This window comes from Hirundo rustica, chromosome 7 (genome assembly GCF_015227805.2).
Source record: "Hirundo rustica isolate bHirRus1 chromosome 7, bHirRus1.pri.v3, whole genome shotgun sequence".
NCBI lineage: Eukaryota > Metazoa > Chordata > Aves > Passeriformes > Hirundinidae > Hirundo > Hirundo rustica.
The window spans coordinates 18,743,339-18,768,698 of record NC_053456.1 but is presented as its reverse complement, the minus strand read 5'-3'; the positions used below and the strand labels follow the sequence as shown (position 1 = coordinate 18,768,698).

At 36.0% G+C, this 25,360-nt stretch overlaps 1 protein-coding gene across 3 annotated transcripts in view; it reads right to left on the bottom strand.

Annotated features, from left to right (window-relative positions):
• The window catches only part of B3GALT1 (beta-1,3-galactosyltransferase 1), a 178,864-nt gene that overhangs the window by 78,568 nt on the left and 74,936 nt on the right, over window positions 1–25,360 (bottom strand). For 2 of the 3 annotated variants that reach the window (XM_040070112.1, XM_040070114.1), the window contains exon 2: window positions 22,490–22,629. The gene's annotated coding sequence lies outside the window, so the exon portion shown is untranslated. Of the gene's footprint in view, window positions 1–102; window positions 162–22,489; window positions 22,630–25,360 lie in introns of all 3 variants that reach the window. The other variant, XM_040070113.1, reaches the window with a different exon arrangement.

Here is a 25,360-nt window from a genome sequence, read left to right as displayed (position 1 = left end):
GCACCATGGAACAGGAAATGTGGGGGGAGCCTCTTGGCTCAGGGCATGTTGGTCTTCCAACAGATGGGTGAGGTCTCTTTTATCTAAATAGCTGTAGCTTACCAAGTTCATTTGGTGCTGGTGGTGTCCAATCAGCAAAGAGTGAGTCTGGCCTGTTTATCCTGGACAGGAACAAAGTGCAAGATAGATATAAGTTTCTTGGATTTCATATGCTTGCAGGGTTAGCAAGCAAACTCTCATTTGAATGCTGTCTTTTCTGTGTTGTGCTTCACATTTAGGATGTCTCTGAATTTAACCTGGTGTTATGTCCAGACTATCCATTAAAATGCATGTCCAAATAGACATGGGTACCCTATTGCATAATCCAGTGTTCTGGGAATTGCAGTGATGGCAGCAGAACAAGAGAAGACTTCTTGAGTGAGGAATGAGAATTGAGAGGGGGTGCTGTTAAAGATGACTCAGATTAAAAAAGAGTTGCTTCCATAAATGAACAGCCCTGATTGCACAGGTTGCAGGAGGTTCTATCTATGGTGTACTGTACAAAGCATCCACACAACCCTGGCAATTTCATGCCCCACTCAGCTTTAGGAAACTCTTTCTTACCCACATGAGACTGACATCTCCATCAGTTATAACACTGTAATGAAGAGCAATGATATCCAGCTTTCCAACACTTCATCATTCATCTCTTACTCAGGTTCATTATCCAGCTATTTTCCTTGCATTTCCTCTATCTCCTATCATCATCACAAAGCCAGCACTTTGCAAAGCAAAGTTCATTTGCCCTTCCTCATGTTTCACTATCAGTTTTTATTTCCAGGTCTGCTGCTGGCTGTCTTGTCCTTTTTCTGGCCTGTCATGACATGACAGTTTCCATAATATTTTCGTCTCTCCCCTATTACTGAAGTTTGGTTGTTTTTTTTTTTTCCCCTTGTTCTCACTTGTGTCCTTGCTGACTTCTTGAAGACGAAGCTGTTTTCTAATTCCCTTCCTGCCCCCACCCCCCATGTCATACCTGTCTACAATGGTTGTATTTCCCTTAGTTTTCCTCTCCTGCCTTATTCACTGCTTGTCAGTCCTCTCTCCTTCCTTCTCCTTTGATTTTTAAATTTTCTTCTAATCTCTTAAAATAGACATTCCTGGGTCATGGAGAGAACTGAGCTAGTGGCAGCTCACCTCAAGGGCCTGTGCTCAAGCTGATGCAGCAAGGCATGGCCAGAGCAGAGCATTGTATAAGTAAGGTAGACTTGCACCCAGCTCCCTTGGAGCATGGGGGAAAATGAGCCCGGGCTCATTTTCTGTTTCTTTATGTTACCCACCCTCAGTAATATGCTCAATTCATGACTATACCTGGCATCAGGTGGGCCTAAGCAGGAAAGAGAAAAAGGAAAAAGAAGTTTCTTAATCAGTGTTTTGGAAGCATGGCCACACTGATATTACTGTAATGCTTTTGTTCTGCCAGGCAGCTACAATTGCTTTGCATCTTTCTGCAGCAGTGCAGCTTTATAACCACCCCTGCATCCCACACAGCAATCACTTAGTGCACAATGTACCTCCTGGTGTCAGGTAGTAACCAGCTGTGACACATCTGTCTAATCCTTCCTAGGGGTCATAGGTTATCACACTGGAACATTATTTCACGTCACGGTGCCGATTAATCTGAAAGAATAATCAGTGTCATTGCCCTTCCTCAAATGCCAATTATGAGCATTTTCTATGTCACTGTAGCACAAGTAATTTTTTACTTTAGCAATTTCAGCTACCTCACAGAAGCATTCTTCTATTTCATAATCTTTCATTTTTTTTTCCCAGGAGATAATGGAAAAAAATGGCTTCTGTGAAAAAGCCATTCTTGACACCCTTGGAAGGGAGAAATGGAAATGCTGATGTTTACTGTAGGTGGAAATGTGTCTGTCTCAGTCTCTTGGTGCAAGACTAAGTCTCTTGTGTTTGTTGTAGAATACTTGGATATAGCTTACTCTGGCAATTGCTAATTGAAAAATCAGCTCTTACGAAATTATATAAACCAAGGATTTGGTAATTTTTTTTTTTAATCTGATACACTTATGCAGTATATTTGAAATGTAGATGACAAATCAATGCACCTTTTTTTTTTTTGCTGTGAGCTTAAAGAGTGAAATAGCTGAAAACTAAAGCTATATGAAAAAATAATTTTTCACAGCTGTAAGTGGGCATCTGAAGGGGAGAACGTGTTTAGATTAAATGCTTTTATTCCCAACAAAATAGAAAATTATAACTTTCGATAAATGACTGGTATTTGTTATAGTAGGTAAATTGGCATGACAGACTGGATTTTAAAAATACTTGCACATCTCTTTTAGCATTTTACTTTTAAATAATTGTACAGTCACAGAGGGCAGGAGGTGGAAGATGACTCAGGTCTGGGAACTGGAATATGGAGTGGTCATGAAGTTACCCCTTCCAAGTGAAATGAGTATTAACAGCCAAAAAGAGACACTGCTTTAAAATAGCCATTACCGTGGTGGCTAAGGTGATGTCTGGAAGGGAAGGAGATGAGATCAAATAAAGGTAGTGGAAAGAAGTGGAAATCTTGTTCCAACAGTTTGTCTGACATCCAACTAGTGAGTTGCCCTGTTCAAAGATATACAGGTGTTTGTTTGGGGGAGCTTTGGGCCAGGGGGTTGACAGTCATGAAGCTGACATATCAGTACTTGCAAAAGCAATTAGATAATTTTTATCTTACAATCCAGGTGTGAATAGAGTTAGAATGAAGTTTCTAATTTGTCTGAAACTTCTTGTTCAGAAACTCTTGTTTACTGAGGATCACTGAACAACACATTTTTTGTAATTTGTGGGTATAGATATTTTCAAAACTTTCCTATTCACCTTGATGTGATTTTTTTTTACATTATTTTGTCAAATAATCAGATATATGCCAGATTTTTTCTGTCTGAATGTAAAACTCTTTATCCATATTAATAATGTATTTTAGCCTTGACTTCTAGTAAAATCTGTTTCTTGAAAGACTACTAGCATTAAATCTTATTAGAATATATAGTAAAAATAGGGATTAGTGAAATTAGATGGTGTTTTGAATATGTTACATATTTTCAGAAATCTTAGTTGGCCTAACAGCATATGTTGTGCTACTGATTAATTATAGTCATGAAACTACAGCTAGCATGGAGACAGTATTTAGTGTCGAAGAATCATCAGCTTTCAGGCACTTAAAATCTTCCTGTCCATAAATATTACTCTGAAAATTTTAATTTTCCATCTTTCATCTCAAAAGCAAGGTTCTTTATGGTTTTAGGGCTGGTGAAATCTTGTTTACCATACCTGTTTCCCTCAACATAGAAATAGGCAAAATTCACTTGTCCTCATTCTGTTCCCTACATATACTTCCAGATATTTTATTTGGCTCTCAGATAAAAGAAATCAGATTTTATAGAACAACAAGGGGTTCCTTCATGCATCTGAAGAAATGTACTTTAGTATAAAAGCTGGAAAATTCAGCATAGCACTCAGAGAGGCAGGTTAGGCCAATTATTCAATGGATAGACAGTCTAAGTGACAGAATGGGTTTCTGTGACCACGTGGCTCTGTTAAATTGAATGTTTGGAATATAGCTTCAAGTAACTGTGTACCTGCTGGAGGCTGATTTAGAATGACATATAAAAAGTTGTACATCTTAATGCAGAATTCCAGGCAATGAGCAAATGGAGATTATCTATACAGACAAATTATTTCTCCAGCTCTCAATCCTGACTGTCCAGTTAGAAAAGCCAAGATAGCACTAGAGTGGCATCCTATAAAAAGTTTCTTAATGAGATATTCTGCAGGGCCATCCTGTTCAATCTTTTCTCTGGAGGACCCTGAATTCAAAGGAGTTCTAAAATAGGTACTTTCCTTCAGTACGAGGTCTGTCTTACACTGCTGGAGCTTGTAGGGAGGCCAAGATTTTGATGATTACCGACTTATTTATGATCTACAAGTAGCTTTTATACATTAATTGTTACATTTATGTAAATTCTTATTTAGTTCTCAGCAAGCTTTTATACATTAATTGCTACATTTATGTAAATTCTTATTTAGTTCTCAGCAAATTCTATCAGGATCCTCTAGCTGACTGTGCTGCTGGACTTTGAGGAGCTGGATTTGCTAATTCTGTCTTTGTAGAGACAAAAAAATAATGCTATTCAAAGGTACAGCACTGCTCTGTGATCACCATTTTTGTACTGAAGTAGTTGGCATCTCTTGCCTCCCTTCTTCTCAGAGTTAATCAGTCCCATACAAGTTACAGTTCATTGGTCCTTCAATTCCTCTGCCCATTTAAACACAAGAAACTCTTATAAAGATGAACAGTCCTTGTGCTTCATTTGCACAAATTAGCTGCAGCCACACTGGCTGGACAATGTTGGCTTTTAGGAGCTCAGCAGAGTTGGTCCCTCTGGGCTGAAGGATGTTTGTGACTGGTGAGAGATTTTTGAGAGACTGTCCCATTGAAGGAAGGTTCAATTGCAGCCGGGGTATCATTCACCCTCAGAAGTGGTGGCACTTTTTGAGGTTAATTGGATCTGACTCTGCATTTTCAGATAAACCAAATAATATGTTCATTTGAATTCGCTATTAAACTTCTAATTCTTGGTTTAAAAAGCCAAAGAAATTGCATGAGACAATGTCCTGCATTGTAATTACTGCTGGAATTTAAGTAGAGTAAGGAAATTCAATTCCTACTTCACAGATAAGGTTTGGGGTTTTTTAACAGAAACTTGGGCATAATGTATATATAATTTTAACTCATAGGAGAAATTGAAGAACTTGAAGACATTTTTAGACATAAAAGAAAACTTATGGTAAACATGAAGACACAATATTAAAATATATCATAAGAAGATAAGAACAATAAATTAGACAAAGGACAGAATTGTTGCCTTTTTTCAAATACATTCACTTTGGAAAAAAAGGATCTGTTGAGCTATAATATCTATGTGTATAAGAATTCATGCAGTCATACATATGAATTACTTTTGCCTTCCCTAGTAAATACATTTTTATGGACTGCTGCCATGGAAGTTAGATGTAGAACTCTCATCAGCTTTAATGGTAGTGAATCAGACCTTAGTTGTGTCATAAATATTTTCCAACTTCAGGCATTAGGATCAGGGATGTATGTTTATAGTGAATTATTTCTGTATCATCCTAGCCTCAGAACTCAGTTTAGCATCATCTTGAAGCATTTGATAATTATTATTACTATTTCCTCATTTGAAGCTTTAAGGTACATGTTTTCAAAGGGTAAAATCAGCGGGACTTCCAACACTTGTAGCTGCCTGCCAGTTCCACAGAAGCAGGCCCTCCTTCATGTGATAAGCAATGTGTTTTGCACAGCTGAAGGCTGTTGGAAAGGAGTCCCTTGCACCTTCCTCTGAAGGTGACAAAACACTTATCAATGTTCATGGAATCAGTAAGCCCATGGCAAGTCCTACTGCTGTAGGAATGGTAAACAAAATGGTAAACCTATAGGAAAGGGCTGTAGAAATTTGCACTGCAATACTTTCAAGTCTGTTTTACTATCTAGGTAATTCAAGGAAATTCAGGGAAAATACAAATTTAGATTAAGGCTTGAAATATGTACCCTTGCTGTATATAGGTCTAGCCTTTTCCAGTGTTTCCTTATATTGTGCATGCCACCTTCACACAGGCAAATCTCATATTATGTTCATCATCTCAGACTGGAATAGTTGAATGAGGTCAAAGTGAGTTTGTTTTCTGCAAGCACTCAACTGCACTTAGTGTACCTTGTGTCCAGTTTTTCTGTATGGTGTACTGTGGTAGAAAATTGTAAAATTTTGCAGGGGGACTACTACTTGCCAAAAATGCTTTTCTTTCACAGTATTCTCTCTGAATTCTCTTGATAAATGTATGTTACCTCAATACATGCAAAAACCAGTATTTATGTATATTACCATGGCATCATCACTACTTGAAAATGTAGTGGTTGTGTTTTATCTGCAGCAATCCAGAAGGTGAGGTTTCAGGAAGAGAGGGAATTTTGTTAAAAATAACTGATATGGCTAGGTGAAATAGATGTGCTTTTGGGAACATTATATTTTCTAGGTTTGTTGATTCTTCCCCCCTCCCTCCACACCCCCCCACCCCCCCCCCCCAGCTATGTTGGTCCAATAAATCTGTTCTCTGTGCCTTAAAACTTTGCCTCACATGTAACAGTTACATCATTCACAACTCAGTGGCTGGTAAGGGAAGTCCCAGTGCTGTATGTTCATTTATAGCTAAGGGTAGTGTTTTGACTTTCTTAGAATGCCCTGTGTCATGTTATTCGATTGATAATAGTAGGGGTGTATTAGAAGGTGCTGTGCTAGATATCAAGAGAGACGTTTCCTTGAGATCAGAATTTAAGTGAAAGCTGACAGGCTGCCATAGCCTTTGTACGAAGCAAAACCAGACCCATAACGTCCATTGATGTAATTCAGCTTCAGTGATGAGAAAATGGACATACTTCAAGTTTTTTATCAGTAATTAGGTTTCAGTGAAGAGTATTGTGAGGTTAGTCCAAGTAACTACAATTATTTTCTTACCCAGACCTGTAATTTTGTTTTACACTGTGCATACTATAGAGATTTCTTTAGGTTTTATGGCACCTACCTCAAAGGTACCATTCTTTTAGTACAGCACAAATTACAGTAAATTTTACATTTGCAGGTCAGTGCAAGATGGAGATGGAATTTCTTTTCTTTCCACAGGTAATCATCATCCCTTTAAAAATTAAATTGTTGATTTATGCACACCAAGGACATTTTATTGCTATCTTCCAGTGATGTGGATAGTTAAGGCAATTCATCAACACCATGCTTATGCACTCTTTCAAATTAAACAATCTGTTACATTAATTTTCTTGCAGAACAGGAAAAATGACAGATTGTATTTTCAAACTTTGTAAATTATTCTAGGATCCAGCTGTAGAAGGCATTTATGATCACAGTGGAAGAATAAGTTTTTACAAGAAAGCAGAATGTAAAAAAATGTTGCAGCTGGAGAGTTCCTTTATAGTTCTAGAATATAATTAATGAACTAGTTTTGGACATGTAGGAGTCCAAATAGAAATCAGAGTTATAATTGCAAAACATAAAATATTGTAGGGAAATTTTCCAGAGCCTTATAGGGAGGTAGAATTAAATCTTAAATTCTTATTGTAGTTCGATACTTGTTCAGTGTGGATTCAAAAATCAAAATATTTTTCTGGCCCTTGTTCAAAAGTCACAGTAACAGCAGCCCACCAACTGAAACCCCTTGATGTATTTATATTTCTCAGAAATAGTTGCTGATATACAGATACATATTGCCAAAATAGGCTTTGGAATACTTCTCTTCCTTCTCTCCTGTCCCTAGAGTCACCACAATTAGTAGGCAGACCTTAGTTAAAATGTCTTAGTGTTTCCCCTTAACTTTCATTATTTATATTAATGTGTTTTCCTGATGATGGCTTTATCTATTCCTGCCACAGATATAAACACTGTATCATCATCTGTATTAGGCCTGGATACTTAATAGAGATATTGCACAAAAAGATACATGAAATCCAGTACTGCCGTGGCCATCTCCAGTGAAAGCACTGTTTTCTACAATGCATATTTTCAGATGATTTTGTACAGTCCTTATTTCTGCACAGGCATTTTCTACTGAAAAACAATAATTTGTAACCTGGTACCAAAAATAACTATGATTTTCAAAGAAGGATGAAGACCATAGCTCAGCAGTTCATTTATTTATCCATCCTGCAGGAGTTTATGACATTCCCTGAAGCTGGAGCAGCCGGATTAAATTTTGCCAATATACATAAAGGCACATGCTGTTCTCTCCACCCCCAAATTTGTAAAAGCATGTGATTTTCACAGAATGCAGTATTTAAAATTTAGCTCCTTTTTTCTTCTCCATTGAAAACACTGACAAGACATAGCATTTAATTTTGCTTGTTGCTTTCCTATACTTTGTGTTTTAACATCAGTGAAAAACTGCAAAATAGCTATTGGTGGGTAGAACAGACCTGTAGAGATAAACCTAAACCTTTGTTCCATGAGCATGAAACTGAATTAGGTTACCCAGTCTTAACAGGATGTGATTCTTTACTTCTTATGACTTTCACAGAGGTTTTACCTGCAGCAAACAGGTAAATGCTCATCAATGCTTGGATACTTGATTTGAGACATCCGTCCTACTTAAACACTAGACCAGATATGCCATGTTTCCATAAAATTCTGTTTCATAATGGAGTAAAATTAATTGCTGTACGAACTCAGATTTTTTTGGAAAGCCACATTGTTTCAAGATATGTGTAACTCCACAGTTACAGGAAAAGATGAAAATTATAGTCTTATGTACACCAGACTTAGTATACTTGTTATAGGCAGAAGGTAATTGAAATGGTTTGAGCATTGTTTTCACACCACCATGCAGTGGAACTTGCTGCAAAAATTGCTTGCTTGCTCAAGACAATCCTCAAATCAGCTGATGTGTTAGTATATTTTTGCTTGGTCCTGCATGGAGATTCTAGTCCAAACCCTGAGGCCAGTTGCTCTTCAATAAGGCTCATTATTTCAGAGCCAGCTGTGCCTCTCCCACTTTTGGAGCCAGATGAGCAGCTAGCTGAGATTTTGTTGCCTATAGTCTGTGATAAGGAGTGTGTATGCTTGTTGTTCTGGAAAGAATCTTCAGCTGATCCTAAACCTTGTCACTCAGTTCTGCCTTGAGGAAGACAATACAACACTAGGTTTACTTCAGAGACTTATTTAGTAGTCACTAAATTTTTGTTTAATGGCAGGTTTTTGAAAAAAAAATTTGAAGATATTTAAACCTGTAAGTTTATATTAAATAATGTGAAACACTATAAAAAAATAATAGGTATGCACATGCAAATACTTTATTTTGTACCCTGGTTCTTTCTTATTTTGGTCTATTAACGCTATTGCAGTTTAAAAAAACAAAAACAAAAACAAAAAAACCCAAAAACAAACAAACAAAAACAAAACAAAAAACCACAAAAAAACTATGCCAGCTCTTTAACCCCTCTTTCTGTAGTCAAAGGCATCAGGTAAATGTAAGATGACCAATTTTACATAATTTGCTACATCTTATTTAATTTACATGGACAGTTAGACATATCAGCATGTGGAGAAGGCCACCTTCTTTTAGAAGGGTTTCTTAGGAGGGGATGCTGTTTCATAAATCGTCTGCAGTTGAGGCAGCCATGGGTGAAATGGCCTTTCTTATTAAATGTCACAAGATTTAATGTCACAGTATAATTGGGATGGAGGGATAACTGAGCAAGGCTCAACATGTCTTTTTCTGCTAACACATTATTAATCTACAAGAGTGTTAGAATATGTCTTATAAAGCCCCTATTCTACTGAAAATTGTTGGCTCATAGGAAGAAAAACCCAAAGAAAAACCCAATCCATTTTATTGCAGAGATCATGAACAACAATTATGGGTTTTCTTCACAGAGAATTTCATTTGTAAGTAAAGTATACAGCAGAATGGGGCACAATAAGAAATTTATGAAATATATAGCCTTAAAGATTTTTTTTAAAGCAGCAAAAACCTACGTATATAGCACCCAAACACCATAAAACCGATAACAACTGAAAACTGATTTCCTTTGGAAAAGGAAAGGTTAAATCAGCATTTAACCCTCATTTGAGAATTTTCTTTCAGTAATGACTTAATTTAATTTAACCAATAATTTATTGATATAATGAATTCCTAGAGAGTTATTAGTTAAATACAGCTAACCAATTTGCCGATGAAGACTTTTCTGTCTGAATAAAAATGCAGTGTTGAGCATTAAAGACACAGTTTTGTCTTGAAATTTGATTGTTCCATTGCTTTTCAAGTAAAATACAATACCAATAGAGAAGCCTTTTGCAGACATCATTATATTTCTGATGATGACATTTTGAAGTATAATTTTTTTTTTAATTGCAAGGGTTATATCATAGCATCATGAATTTAGGCTGGAAAACGCCTCTAAGATCATGAAGTCCAGCCATTAACCCAGCACTGCCAAGTCCACCAATGAACTCTGCCCCAAAGAGCATCTACATTTCCTTTAAATACATTGACATCTTCTGGGGAAGCACTCTCTTACATCATACAGCTTTTGCCACTAAGAATCATTTTGAATGGAAGTTAAAAAAACTCAAAATCCCCATATCCCTTTGTTACTGTTTCTCATTTGAAAAAAATATTGACAAGCAGTTAAAGTACATTTCTTTTATTTTCTCTCGGAAAACATTCTTACCAAAGAATGACTTTGCAACACAAATGCTACATTTCTGCACTAAAAGTAAGAAATGTTTCTAGCCAGAAATACTTTGTGATGGAATTTTATTCTCTAAACAGAACAAAACAACTACTTTCACTGAAAATTTGAGTGCCACTTTGCTGTAATTCAGAGCGATACGAAGTCTGCATGCATTGGAATTTTGTTTCTTGGTGGAATATATGAAGTTTTTTATAGCCATTAACTTGAAGTACTTAGGAAGCTAAATCTTTATAAATGTTACAGAAAAGTCCTACAATTTAAGAGTAGAGACTCTTAATTTTAAATGAAAAATAAAAGGTTAACCAAGCAATATATTCAGTCTTCTTCCCTTCAAAGAAATAAAAGAAACAAAGGGTGCCTAATTACTGATTAATCAAAATAATAATAGCAAAGATCTGTAGAATTTAATGCAAATTCACTTACTTTCCAGTTCTTTTTACCCATTTAACTCTTTCCTCATCAATTATGTTTTGCTAATTTATCACATTACCTTAATCTATATTCACACTCTGAATTTACAGAATGTCTTAGTCATGCAGAATGGCTGAAATAAATTGCAGAGGACATCAGAGTACAGCCTTTTCTAAAATAGCTGCAGTAGGAAAATATGAAAAAATAGGTCCATCTGATAGTATTTACGGGAGAATTTTATCATGAGGAAATCCTTCTTAGAAAGAAAATGTTGTATTAAAGGACTTCAGAATTTTGCTTCCAAGAGGAAATAATCAGAGACCACCAGCCAATCTGAGAGCACTTAATGCTATGCTTTTTAATATGGTATCAGTTCAAATGTATTGAGGCCTCCAAGGAAATGCCAGGCAGAGCACATAGGCAGAAGAATTCTAGAAGCTAACGTGTTATTCTGTTGTACTGTAGTGCAGCTTCCCCATCTGTCAGTTTTTTATAGGCTGAAAGAACTGAATAGAGCCAACCTTAAATGACTAATTTCAAAGTGGTGATTCTGAGTAATGCACATTAACAGGTATTCTGTCTTTCTTGTTGAACTGTCAGACAGTAGCCCAAAGTTTACACATACTTTGCCTAGGATACCTATTTCTGCAAAAAGTAGATGAGGAGAAATCTCCTCTGTAAAACATCTTTGACTGATGTAGTTCACTCTGAAATATTGCACACCTAAGACTCAGAAACGTAACTCCCTACAGAAGAACCATATGGCAAACTCAGTTGTTTCCAGGTACTCATAAATTACTGTGCAGTTCTCCTCCTGGTATTTGCAGCTTAGCATTAGAGAAGATGAAGAACTTTGCTTCAAAAAAATGGAAAAATATTTAAAATCAGCTCTTTTATTCCAGCTGGCTAAAAAATTCCTTAAAAATTTTGGGCCAGCTTGTGTGCTTGTGAATTCAACTGGAAGAGCCCTCATCAAAGTCAAATCCCAGTGAATTAGAGACAAGGTTCAAGTGGGTTTGTTTGTTTTTGTTGTGTTTTATTTGGTTTTTTTTAAAGGTTTGAACAACATAAATACTTAATACAAATCCTTCGTACCAGAAAAGAGAGGAGGAAGAGCTCAAGGTGTATTTTTTTCCTATAGGAAAGAAAAATATGGCAAAATATTTCAGCAATAACTCTTCTGTAAAATAAGGGAGACAAAGTGCGAGTTGTTCTCAGAATTCAATTACTGCTAATTAAGTTCCCTATCTAGCGTGAGACAAAAAGTCTTTTATTCCCCTGGGTTCTTATCTCTACTGATAGTCATACAAATCATAAGATAAAAATCTGCTCTTGCAGAAACAATTTGTAACTGACATAGACATATCCGCTAAACTTAACGAAGCTGACAAAAAAATCTGGCAAAAATTATTTCTTGAAAGTTGCACTAGTTCTGTATCTGAAAAAGCATCTGTAACTTTTGTTTTGCATGGGTTTTTTTATTTTGTATGATGACACAACTGCAGTTGCCTGCAGCATTATAAAGGCTTTAAGTGGCCATCAGCCGTTTCCAAAATTTAAAATTCCTCTTAGAGGTCATTCACAATTTTACTTTGGGAACCAGATATGAAAAGTGGGAATAGTATGCCTTAAAAACTTATTAAAAGAAGATTTCCAGTTTGCATGAATTAATTGCAGTTTTTCTCAAAACATCATATTTGCTCAGAACTAAAAAAATCTGAAATACTTCTGGATCTTGGGGCAACCTGTCAGGAGTGATCATATCAACGTGACTTCCATTCTGAGAAAATTGATAAAATCCAAAACACTTCAGGAAAACACTTGTGGTTTATGAAAACAGATATTGAAAAAATCTGTTCACTGGAATATTTCCGAACAGTTCTGTTTATCATGGTTTCCAAGATATAGGGCATAATTTGCTTAATGCACATAGGTGTCAACAATATTTCTAGTAAAAATGGTGGCACCACAATTGTTCTCTTCAGTGTATGCATGTAAATACAAGCTATTGAATTAACTCTGGGTGAATGATGACAGTGTAGTCTTTAACTTCCCAGGATGAATGAATCCAAATGTAACATTCCTAGCACTGACAGTGTTCCAAGACTGGTTCATTGTCTCTCACCAAGACTGTCAGTTTCAGGCAAATGTAAGCAAAATTCAGATGAGTCATTGATTAATTACTGACTCAGTTACAGTCATGGGTACAGCCTCTTGTAGGCGTGGATAAATAGTTTTTCCATGAGAGGAGAGGGCACACGTGCCAGTGTTTGGTGCAAAGAGGTTGCTTTGGTCATTGATACAATCAGTGAACATCAAGTGCCACCTGCAATAGAAGTCAAGGCTGCAACTCCCTCTCCCATGTACCAAGGAAGTAATTTGAAGTGTTTAAATATATGTGTATTTTGAGTCCATGTTCTTTTAGGCTAAAGCCACAACATTTAATTTCACTCTTTAAGAGACTGAACTGCAAGTGCACTAATTAATTAAATATTAGCCACATGTATGTTATAGTGCTGGGGAGGAAACTGCAGAGAGTATAGAAAATTACCTCCTGCTAGGGTAGCTCAGAGAAGCTTTTGTATGCTTATGAAACATAAGTTATAGAAAGTAAGAAGGGCGAATCAGAGAAGGCATATGTGTGAAACCCATGCACCTGATAAGCATAGCAGTGATGTTAATATAGAAGCTGTTACACAGACATCCGTTGAACACTTCTTAGTATAATTGTGTGGTCTTTCCTGCTGTGAAATTATAGCAACTACTGATGAGCCTACTACTGGAAATTGTAGCCAAACTCTTTTTGAGCTTTTTGGTTTTTTTTTTCATGTGTCAGGCAGAAGTAGGGGAGAGAGAATTTTCACAGTGACAGTGTAGGCTAAAAGAATCTTGCTTCTTCTGAAGTTCAGAAATGAAGCTACAAACTGTGAGCATAAACATAGTGGCAGTAAAATGTTTAGTTTTTAATTTCTTCTATTAGATCAAATTCTTCATTAGCATACTTACCATTAGTAAAAAAGCAGAAACCCCACAAATTCTAAAAATGCCTAGTTTTTAGAGTAAAGGTTAAAGATGGTCTTTATCTCTGATGTTTTAGTCTTCCAAAGCACAGTACGTGTGAAAGAATTTATTCCCACTTCATAGTAATATATTTAGTTTTCTGGACAGAGCCACCAGAATATACAACAACCTCTGAAAAGATGGAATAGCTAATGGTTTAGTGAGAGCTTTTTTAGCAGATGTTTTGTCCAAGTTTATAAAACATACTCAGACAAACTCAATTTCATTTGAACAAAAGAATAATTGTGTGGTCTATTCCTCTTTACTGCTTCCAGCTTATGTTCTGCTTGGCTTTGCTGTGCTCGATACTTACAGGTGCTATTCATAGTGAAAAAAAAAAAACAAACCACCAAACAATTCTTCAAAGCAGAAAACGCAGCTTTCAGCTTCTAAATCTTTGCATACATGTTCTGATGAGTTTTATGCTATTGAATATATGCATATTTGAATTATCTCATGGCCCAAGGCATACTAAAACTGCTGGGTACTTGAGAAGGAGCAAGGCACACGGAAGCTGGAATCTACAGCCTGGAGTTTACTTTAAGGAAATACCTAGTTCCCTTATGTGTTTATAAAATACTGTATTTTGAAAATAGTAATTGAATTACCAATATGGATTATATGATGTCACCAGAAGTTCTTAAGTCATAAAATAAGGAAGGCCCACTGGATAAATTCAGTGTTGGATATGGGACACATGTTATAGGACTCTCTTTGTTGATACTACCGTACCTGAGAGTTACTGACCAGTGAAAACGATTTGTCTGAATAAGACATTAGGATTGTATCTACAGGCATTGCAATGCCTGAATGTGTGTTTTACAATAGAAAGATTAAAGTTGCATTAAATTGGATCAAAGAATAGAACTGAATTGCCTTTTTGAACTCCCTTGTCCTTTTCTATTGAATTACTGATATACGTGCTGTGTATTCCTGCACTTCATTCTTCTTAGTCATGATGTTTTACGTCATATTTGTGAATTTAATTTAATGGCTTCACCTTTTTTTCTTTCCTTTTTTTTTTTTTTTTTCCAAATTTCATTTGCAGATAACATTGGGAATTGAAAAGAAATTATAAGAAAAACAACTGGTCTAAAAAGCCACCTTATCTACACTTTGCCAAAATTTACTTTGGGAATTGCAAAGCTGGTTAGTTTTTTATTTCAGTCCCCACTTATTCTGCACTTGGTTTCACCTGGTCTATACAATCCCTGCAACAGTAGAACAAACGCTAATTAGAGCTGTGAAGTGCTAATACACAACAAATAATTATTAGTAGTATCATGAAAGTAGAAGAAAAAAAATATTTCTGAACAGATGGTCTGAAGGCCACAAGTAAAGTAAGTCAGAGAGATTTTACATGCATTTGTATTATCAACCAAACTTTCATATTATGATTTTTCCAGTGAAACAAACAAGTATGTCTTTGGAGGTTCTCCTATCACCAGCGGTAATTTCCTGCTTTTGCAAACGTGTACAAACTAATCAAATAGTAATAAGAAAGGTTTTGATCCTCACTGACTTCATTCTGAGTTTACCATTGACTTGGAAATGATCACTGCTGGGTGGAGAATTATTACATAAAATAGAATGTATATCGGGTGGCAGTTTGGACTTGGCATTTTGCTAGAATTATCATAGTCATTTTTACTGTTGACTCTTTCCTTAATTTAGTTTGCTAAAATAATTCACTGCTTTGTGAGATAGGTTCTCATCTTACCTTGTATTACACTAGGATAATTTCCTTGTTTGGAAGAAAATTACAAGATTGAATTGGTAGAATATGGTTTGTTTGGGAGATATGTTAGATCATGTTCCTAGTTTAAAGTAAAATTATCAATAGATTTTAAGAGCATGTTGAAATAAGAGACAAAGCAGAAGAAACATTTATTTATAGTATTCTCATACAATTGGTATTCTCTGCATCAGAACATTGGAGTCAAGGAGAGTCCTAGGCAAAAGCACTTATGCAGGTGAAATCAGTAGGTGCCTTCCTAATTAAGTTAACTTTATAAAGCTCTTTCTCTGCTTTGTTCCTTTTTCCACTTTGTTAAACTTCATTGAATGACCTGTGACTTAGATCCTAACAATATAGATGTCTGTGTTAGAAATGCACAGGCTTCCTGAGTGCCAGAATTTTTACTAGTATAGTTACATTTCCAAGACTTAATCTTATGAGCATGCTGCTTTCTCAGTTAAGAAACTTTAAAAATTGTTCTATTAAGTTTTATGTTGTCACATAAAATATTATACCCTTTCCAGTCTCTCATATCAAACTCTGTGCAGCATTTTGTCCTGATGCAGACAACATTTTCAGTCTCTTTCAGAGACATCTTCAGAGCTCTTTCTCTGTCATGGGCTTCTCTCTGTCAGTCATGATTCCTTCTCGCTTCCTGTTGTAGTGGTTTGTGGATTTTGGGGTTTTTTTCCCCCTCTTCCGACTGCAAGAAGTGTGGTGGTTTCTTTTTTTTTTTGGTAACTGGAGAAAAGGCCAAAGGTGAGGGTACTTCTCAAATTTGGAGGTGATTCTCCAAAACCCTGTATCTTTCCCTTTACTGAAGATGTCCCCTCCTCTCTTCCTACCATTCTGGGGAATGATCTGATGAGACAGTTACTGCCTGCTATGTACAGCCAGGTGTAGCCGGACACTTGCAGCTGGGTGGCCATCCCCGCTGTCATTCCAGCTGGTGCTTGATACCAAGGAGCATGAGCTGCTTTTGCGTCCCTTAAACATTGCATCTTGCCTATCAAATGGGCATACATTGGGAAAAAAACCAATGTAACTGTCATTGAAAACCATCTTTGTTGGTAAAGACCAAAGCACTCTGTACTTTTAAAGAAATGTTAACATGTAATTGAGTAATTTTAATGAGTATAGAAATTGTAATTCTCCAGATATACATACATGTAATGAGAGTGATTACTGTGCAACAATAAACCATCACTGCTATTATAAAACCATAAACTGTTATTCAATATACTATAAAATTCAAAATCTAATTGAATGTGCTAGTTTAGCATAATTCCCACAAGCCATCATTCTTCAATATTGTAAAATGAATGGGAGTGTTGTGGAGCTATTAATTGTTACTGACAAGCAATAACCACTGGAATGAAACTACAATTATCAGCAACCATTAATCACATTTACTGTCATCTGCAATGTAAAAAAAAAAAAAAAAAAAAATTCTAAACAGCTAAAGGAATTTATATTTCTTATGTTTTAACTCACTTTATAGAAATCAAATGGTCTTTTGCTGGGATAAGCAGGGAATTACAAAAGGGTATTTTCAGTCCTGCTCAGTCTCATATTTTCCAGTGTAAAAAAACCCTCCCACTTTATTGCATTTTGATGGAGGCTTAGGTGCCATGCAGGTTTATCTCTGTACAGTTGCGTATGATTTATACTCTAATTGTTGCTAGCATGATGTTATTGCAGTCACTGGCTTTAAAAATAAGAAATTATAGAGATCATCTGAGCATGCAGTTCACTAGTCTGTTCCAGGAAAGCAATTAATGTTGCTTTTAGGATGCAGCTTGATCAGGTGTAGTGTTCTTGGAGGTAGGGGGTGTAAACAAAGGTGGCAGAGTCTTGCTCAGAAAACATTGTTCTGTACTTTTCATCTTGTTCATTTTTCAGATTCTGTTTACTTCAAATAATTGTTTTCCTTTGAACCTACACAGTATATCAAAACCACAGATGTACATCTCTGGCAATAAGGGGATAGGAAGCTGTTCAGTGCCAGTGAGAGGTTTGGCCCTTTGTGCAGTGTAGACGTGGCAGTTAAAAGGCCTCACTTGCAATATGGGAACGTTTTACCAAAAATTTCCCCTAAAAATAACAAAGAACATTGCTGGACCTTTAAAAGCATATTGTGGCCCTAACTCTCAAATGGTACTGAGGTTTCTGCCAAACTACAGAAAATCATTCTGAGTGATCAGGATTTGAGACTTTGCCAGTTGTTTACCTTGAGAGTCTGTCAGCTTTTGCTGGCATAAAAAGACTTAGATTTAGAATGAGGAAGCATTTTGGTAGCAGAATAAGAAAGCAAAATAAGGAAGAATTTGGAAGCACCAGTCCATCCACAGTATGCCGTGAATAACTTCAATTAGAAAAAGTGCTGAAACACTAAATATTTTCTTTACTATATTACTGCTTGCTCCTGGTTTCAACACTTCATAATCCAGTGAAGATAAAAGTACTCTAACACAAATCAGCAGGGCAGGTGTAACATCTGTTCAAAATGTACTGCAAATATCCAGCAGAGTACCTTCTTAGAAGAAACATATGAGATTTGACGAGTGAACTATATATCAAAAGAAGCTCTAAACTATACACAAATTGTATTTAGCTAGGTCTGAGGCTCCTCTAAGGCACAGAGCAGTTGCTTATTTTTCAAGTCTTTGAGTAGAGGTGTATATATGAAGTTTGATGTAGTAGTGCCTCTGGAAGTGAAAGTCAGAGGTTCACAGTGCTAACAATTTTATTATTCCAGTTATTATTTATATAACTGGTTTATTATTTATGTAACCAGTTTCCCAAGTTTTTAAATACTGCATTTTCACTAAAACCAACGTGTATGTAATTGTCAGCATGGTTTTATAGTGTTCAGTGTACTCTTGAATAGGTTACATCTTTAAGATTCTGTCCTCTGAAATCCTCTTATGATACTGTCACTCATCAGTCTTGCTTACTTAAAAATGTGGTTGGATAAAAATATCTTATTTCTGATTTTCTTGCTGAATGTAATTGAATGCTCTTCCTCTCAAACACAGCAAATTCTTGCCCTACCAACATTTTCTTAAACTAACTGAAGACATTGAAAGTGAACACATCTAAGATAATCAATATTATACTATAGGAATGTCATGATCAATTAATCAAAAAAATTAAGTGCCTAAATGAATTGAACTAGCAGAAAAAACTTCATCATGAGAGCACTTTGGAACATGATTCTTTCATTGACTTCAACTCCCAGACTCTCTCATTTATAACTTTCTTGATGTTTTTCTGGGTTGTTCAATGTGAAACTTGAATAGTTTGTAAATTTAGTAAAAAATAGTAGTAGAAATAATAACCATGCTGAGATTTTAGTTGAAGAATTCATACTGACATTCCATTTCCCATATTTAATTAAACATTTCTATCTTTTCAGAAGAAATTACTAAGTATTTAAAAACATTATTTTCCATTCCCAATTTAAAACTGCTGCACTGAAAATTTATCATAACTAATGCATTCATTTATGCTTGTTGCCAAGGTGACAGAGTTTATCAGAATAGCAGAAATCAAAGTATTTAAAATGTAGTTTTAAATTCTCAATGTAATAAGGTAAGGTAAACACTAATTCTCTCAAACACTAGTTATCTTTCATTAATATGGAATTGAATTCATTCTTAGAAGAAAAAAGATATAAATATTACTCTGTCATGTAATAAACAGATTTCCTTTAAAGAAGATAATAATAGACGGATGTTTGGTAACTTAGCAAGTCTATTTACAACACTATGTCTTTACACTTGAGTTGTCAGTTAACTTGTATTCAAGATTCCTGCTCGATTAAAAAAGGAAGAACACCTTTGAGTGTGAGATAGTGAGAACTGGCTTTTTCCCTCCCTTTCTCCCTCCCTTTCTTTATATCTCACTGAATAATAACCCTCATTTAATCACATCAGTCGTTTCTGCCCTCAGCCTTTTTGATGGCTGGAACAGAAGCATGAATAGCTCACACACTGAAATGTGGGAAAACTTCATAGATCTTGATACGACACTGGAGAATGTGTCATGAGTTGGTGTTATCATTAGCTGAGAAATGGAAATGGATGCAGTAATTTGCACTGCAATTACAGCTTGGCCCCTCCTACCATTACTGGGCAGTATTTACAGATGCTGACCAGTGTAGGGGCAGACTTGGAGATGGGTAAACTGCACCCAGTGGGTTTTGCTAGTGAGCACAGGCTAGCAAGGGCTATACAGCCACCATCCTCTATTCACTTTCCTGTGAGCTTCTGTTTTCTTCAAATGACATTGAGGCACTTAAATGACTTATCAGAAATAAGAAAAACCTTCTTAATAGGTGGTAAAAACTAACAGGAAAGCATGGTGCATAACCCATGACAGGAAATATTTGGAGTTACTAGAATTTACCTTATTTAATCCTGCTAGAAGTCTGGCTAAATGGAGCAATCTACTTTTTTGGCTGCTCAAACTGAACACTTCAATAGATGACAGATTTGAAGATGTCATATGAAATACTGCACAATTATAATGAATAATTTGAAAATATTCTTTTCTTTTAACAGATCTTAAAATGTCTTACTCAGTAGAGTACGGCATTTAGAGCCAAACTGCTCCTAAAACCAGCAGGACTCTATGTTTCTGGTATTTGGTATCACAATATTTCTCATTTAAAATTTCAGTGGCGACTGAATAATAGCTCCCAAAGAATGATCTAACCTTGGCAGGATTTTGTTTCAGTCAGAAAATTCTGCTTGTGAATTCTGATATATTGTAAAGAGAAAGCCTTTTAAAATTTGGAGTTGTTTGTTTTGAAATTTCTTGGGTCCTAGAGGCAGCTCACTTACCTGATATCAAATGGACACAATTAATTATTATTGTTTTACTTTAACTGTTTTCAGCAAATATCCTCCCACTTTATTTTTTTAAATAATTCATTTGTTGGTTTTATTATAGCTGTGCCTATGGATTCTCATTTAGAGATTACTGATTAAATGTCTTCTCCAGCCTACCCCATGTAAAATTATCTTTGATGTAAAACTGTATTTTGGGAATATGTGTAGCATTGCACATAGCATTTGCTGACTTTTGAGTCAAATCTGCTTTAATTTTGTCTGCTGGCCTCTACATATTGTGGCTGGCAATTTCTTCCTGTTAAAATATTCCTGATAGAGTTTATTACTTTTCAGTAGCTGGAAAGTCGTGGATTGCACTTTCAACTCTTTATTTAGTTTCATCCCTGCTTCAGTTACAGACCTTACTGATATAATTAAGAACTATACAATTTGCCCTCATTTTTCTATATGCCTTGAGTGTGTTCTGTTCTTTCACTTTTAGTGCCCTCCTCAAGGTAATACAAAATAATAACATGTCATATGGCAAATGGAATCAGCTGTAACACCATGCAGTGTCTTTTATCATGAAACTTTTACAGTATGACATTCCCAAGTTTGTAACTGAAGAATATTGCATGTTGTAGAGAAACTCTAGCTGTATGATGCTGCTTCTCCTATTAGAGACATCCTTGCTGATACTCTGCAAGCATGCAGCAGCTATCAATCAATAAAACACACCAGGAATTGGCAGAATGTCCAATGTGTGACAATCCTCCCAAACTACAAAAAGTTATCATGAATTGTGCAACACATAATTTATGTGTTAACAGTAATAATGAGTTTTGTATTGTTTGTGAGGCTTGGCTACGGATTTTTGTACATTTTAATGTCTTTAGAACTCTTGGGAATTCATAGGATGTGTTTTTTCAGTCGTGAATTTCCATAGGTTTGGAGTCAGTCTTCTGAAACATGCTGTTTCGAAGCATTAGGTGCTGTTCTATGACAAATAAATATTAAAATAAATAAGGATTTTGTAGCTGAGTAAAGTACTTCCACAGGGCCAAACTCTAAAGGAATTTCCGTTTTGTGGATATGCTAAATGGGTGTGGTAAGTTGATGGTGTTACTTAGGAATGCAAAAACCTATAAGTAACCACTTCTTAATAATCCATGTGTGTTGCTATACCAGCACCTTAGGTTAGCATTAGTTTTGAGTGGAAGGGGAGGTATCAATTAAGTAGATAGATCTGTAATGTTTAGCTATGGTTTTCTTTTCATCTTCTGTTTGTGGCAAAAATATAATTTCAGACTGTTCTAAAAGTAAGTATCGCTAAAAAGTTTATAGGATGTTTCTGTCATGAGCAGTTCCATCAGGTGACATGCAGTTAGCCTAGCGTCCAGTTTGTTTTAGGGACTATAGGTTATATAGCCTCCACCACATTTATGCTCCCACTATGACACTACAATTGGTGCAGCAACTTTTCTCCAAAGCAAGAGAGCAGAAGAGGAAAGGGTGAGTTGTTCTTCCCTGTTTATCCAGATTTGGTCGTTGGTAAATAAATTTCTACTCCTTTCTGGTGATGCTTAGTTTAATGTCAGTGTGCCCAAGCTCTAAACAAACTTTCCACCTGTCACCTGTAGGAAGGGAGGGGTGGGTGATAACAGATGGTGCTTTTCTGCAGTGTGCTTGTAATGCCCCAAGAGATCAGTTTGAGGACAGGACATTGTAAGGTTTGAGAACTTGGGGCTGTGGAGGAGGAACAGGAGCACACACAGCACCACTCACTTTTAATCCTCTGTCAAACCACTACTCAATTGACTTCTTGTAGCAACTTGTACAATGGTTTATATAAAGGAAATTAAATACAGGAAGTGTATTTTATTATTGTAAATGTAGGATACCCGTATAATAAATATTTGCACTGAGGGTAACAGCAATTTTGCTCAAAAAGTAAATTCCTTGTGTAAGTGGGGGTTAGTAGGGTATATGTGTTGTGTGTGTACATATGTCCTAAACACATACAGAAGGAATTCTCAGAAATACTAGGAAGGGCATAATAAACTATTTGGCACAATTCTTTGTACATTTTACACTTTATAGAGAATAACCTGAATTCCTTACCTGATTTTTTAGGAACAGCTCCATCTTTTTGTCCTTAATTTTTCCTTCTTGCTTATCTGCGTTGTATCTACTGCTGTTCTCCACGGTTTGCTTTTCTCCTCATCACATATGAAACCAGCGTGGACTCTGTATTGAAAAGCCTGCATTGACAAAAAAGCATGAGTTACATATGTGGAAATGACAGACTTCTTGTTTCATTACTTTTTTTCTGTCTTCCCGGAAAAAAGAGATAGAATTAGAGACTTGGGGTCAAGTAGTGACATAATAGGTTTGCAGATATGAATACTGACATAATTTTATATAACCACGTAAATCCGTGCACAAAACCTATTTATATACATTTTTTGCACAAAATGTGTCCACACAAACAGGTAGGGATAATGTGTGTCTTACAACAGAAAATGCATGCTGATGAGAGACAGAATACAAGTGTTTGTCCTCTGGAAGCCCAAACATATTTAGAGTGACCACTCATGGTCAGAGGTGTCATAGACTACTTTAGTTGCAGCACTGACCTGATTTCTTTTAGGCGTGGTCTTGAAGTTTACAAGGTGTCTCTCTGAGACACCTCTGCAAAGTTCAGAGATCTTCACAGAATTCTGATCAGGCTTGGAAGAATTATCCTTAGATAGCAAATGGCATTTTTGTAGACTGTGATTTTAAGGTTTGTCTGTTCTGTTTTCTGGTTTTTATCATTTTTTGCTGGATTTTTTTATGGTGTGTTTTGTTGGTTTTGTTTGTTTGTTTGATTTTTTGGTTTCTTTTTGTTGTGGTTGGTTTTTTCCACAGAACTTATATCTTGGCTTTTTCCAGTTCCTAACAATCCCTCCTCCCTCTCTTTGGCATCTTTTCTCCACCTCTGCTTTTGAATAATCATGCCTTTAGGTGAGAATTTGTAAATTAAAATTGCACTGTCCTGTGTCATGACCTTAAATATTACCAACATTCTTATTTCTAAACCTCTGACTTCCTTAATTAAGTTCAAGATAAACACCTCTTTGTGGAATCTGATGATAATTATTTGAAACAACACATTTATGTCATACAACCAGATATGAAAAAACCCTAAAATTTGGGAATGCACAGTAGTGCCAAGGAATTTCCATTGTATTAAACTGTTGACTATTGGGATAGTATTTCTAGAATTAAAAACATATTTTGAAATAATTTTTGTGTTCATTGGGAATTTATTTGCTTGAGAAGGACCGCTCTATATTTTTTGACTCTTTTCCAATGGGATTTGTGTCAGAATGAAGACAAAAAGCATAGAAATACTTAAAATGGCTTCCTTTAAATGGCTCTACCTTTAAAGCAAGGAGTCCTTGAGTGCCCAGTCTCAAGGACTGCACAAACCTCTGCACAAGCATGCCTGACAACTCAGCCTGGACTGGCAGCTTTCTGTGCCTCAGAGACACACCAGTAGTGTACAGTGGACAGAATAAAAGATGTAATTAGCTTAAAAAGAGTAGAATTAGGAATTGCGTTTCCCTTTGTCTCATTGCCAAAAAGCTTTACACGTAATAAACACCGTCATCAAATCTCACTTATGACAAGTAAAACTTGGCTTGTGCATCATTTATCAGAGTTCTGCCACTAGGCTCATCTTCCTCCACGTTAACGTGTAAGATGTGTTGCTTAGAGCATGCCACATTTTATTAAGTGTCCAGCTTTTCATGGGGATGGTATTAAATGAAAAGCATTCTTATTTGCCTGTAAATTTATGCCATACACCAAATAGCATTTTATCTGTGATTACATAGCAGGAACCATCTGCCACATCCCCACCCCCTCAGTGCTGAGAAAGGCAGAGACTGAAGGTGAGGAGTATATTTACTTCTGACAACAAAAGCAGCTGCTGCTGTTACTTTTAGCTGTAAGGCAAACATGCTGGAAAAGGTGACTATCTGTTGTGGGTCTAGTGTTTTGGGACCAAATATGTCTGTTGATGACAACAAATCTCTTACTATTGGGAAGAAAATTGCTTTATGGATTGTGTCAGGAGGGCATGTACAACCACAGCTCCAGCTGGGAGGTAGAACCCAGAAGAAACTTCGGGCTAGAAAAGTATCAGGACAAATCAAGAATTTCCCCCTTCTCCTGCCTTCCTTTTGGTAGAATATTATGTTGCAAAAGACATTATTTTTCTCTAATGATAACACGAGATTCTGAAATTAAACACAGCAGGTAGGAACACCCAGCACAGAATTTAAAAAAAAAAATAAATAAAAAATTACATATTCATATGCTGAAATCTTTTCCAGTGCTGTCAACTAACTATTCCAAGTGGAAAAGGTACAAGCTCTGCTGTTCATTCTGCAAATTTCCTTTCTTAAAACTCTCACACTTTGTTTTGAGAGCCGGGTATACTCTCATCTCTTTCATTCTTGCCATCATCTATCGGGCTAAGATATTTACAGAGACAAATATATGTATTTTTAATAGGATTACAGAAAATAAGTATACTTTTAAATTTATGGGAAAGGGAGAAGGAGTATTTCTTCAGTAAAATCACTTAATTCCTGTTACTTTCTTTCGTAGTGCACAAGAGGAGCATTGTGCTAGGATGAAAATGTACCTAGAGCATATTTTAAGAAAATATAAACGTTAGTGGGAAAGGGCACTTCGTGCAGATATGTTTCCTGAGTGATGCCTCTCCCTTCATGATGGTTCTAGTAAGACAGAATAATTTGGAAAAATAAGTGGAGTGCCCTGCCCTTTAGCTCTTTTTTCTTTTCATGTATTTCCTCTTGCAAGTATGATTATGACAAAATAAAAAGTTAATTTAGGTGGGAGCTGCTTCTAAAATATTTTCAATATATCACTATAGAAAATGTAGAGATAAAGCAGAGCTATAAATGACAACAGTTGTAG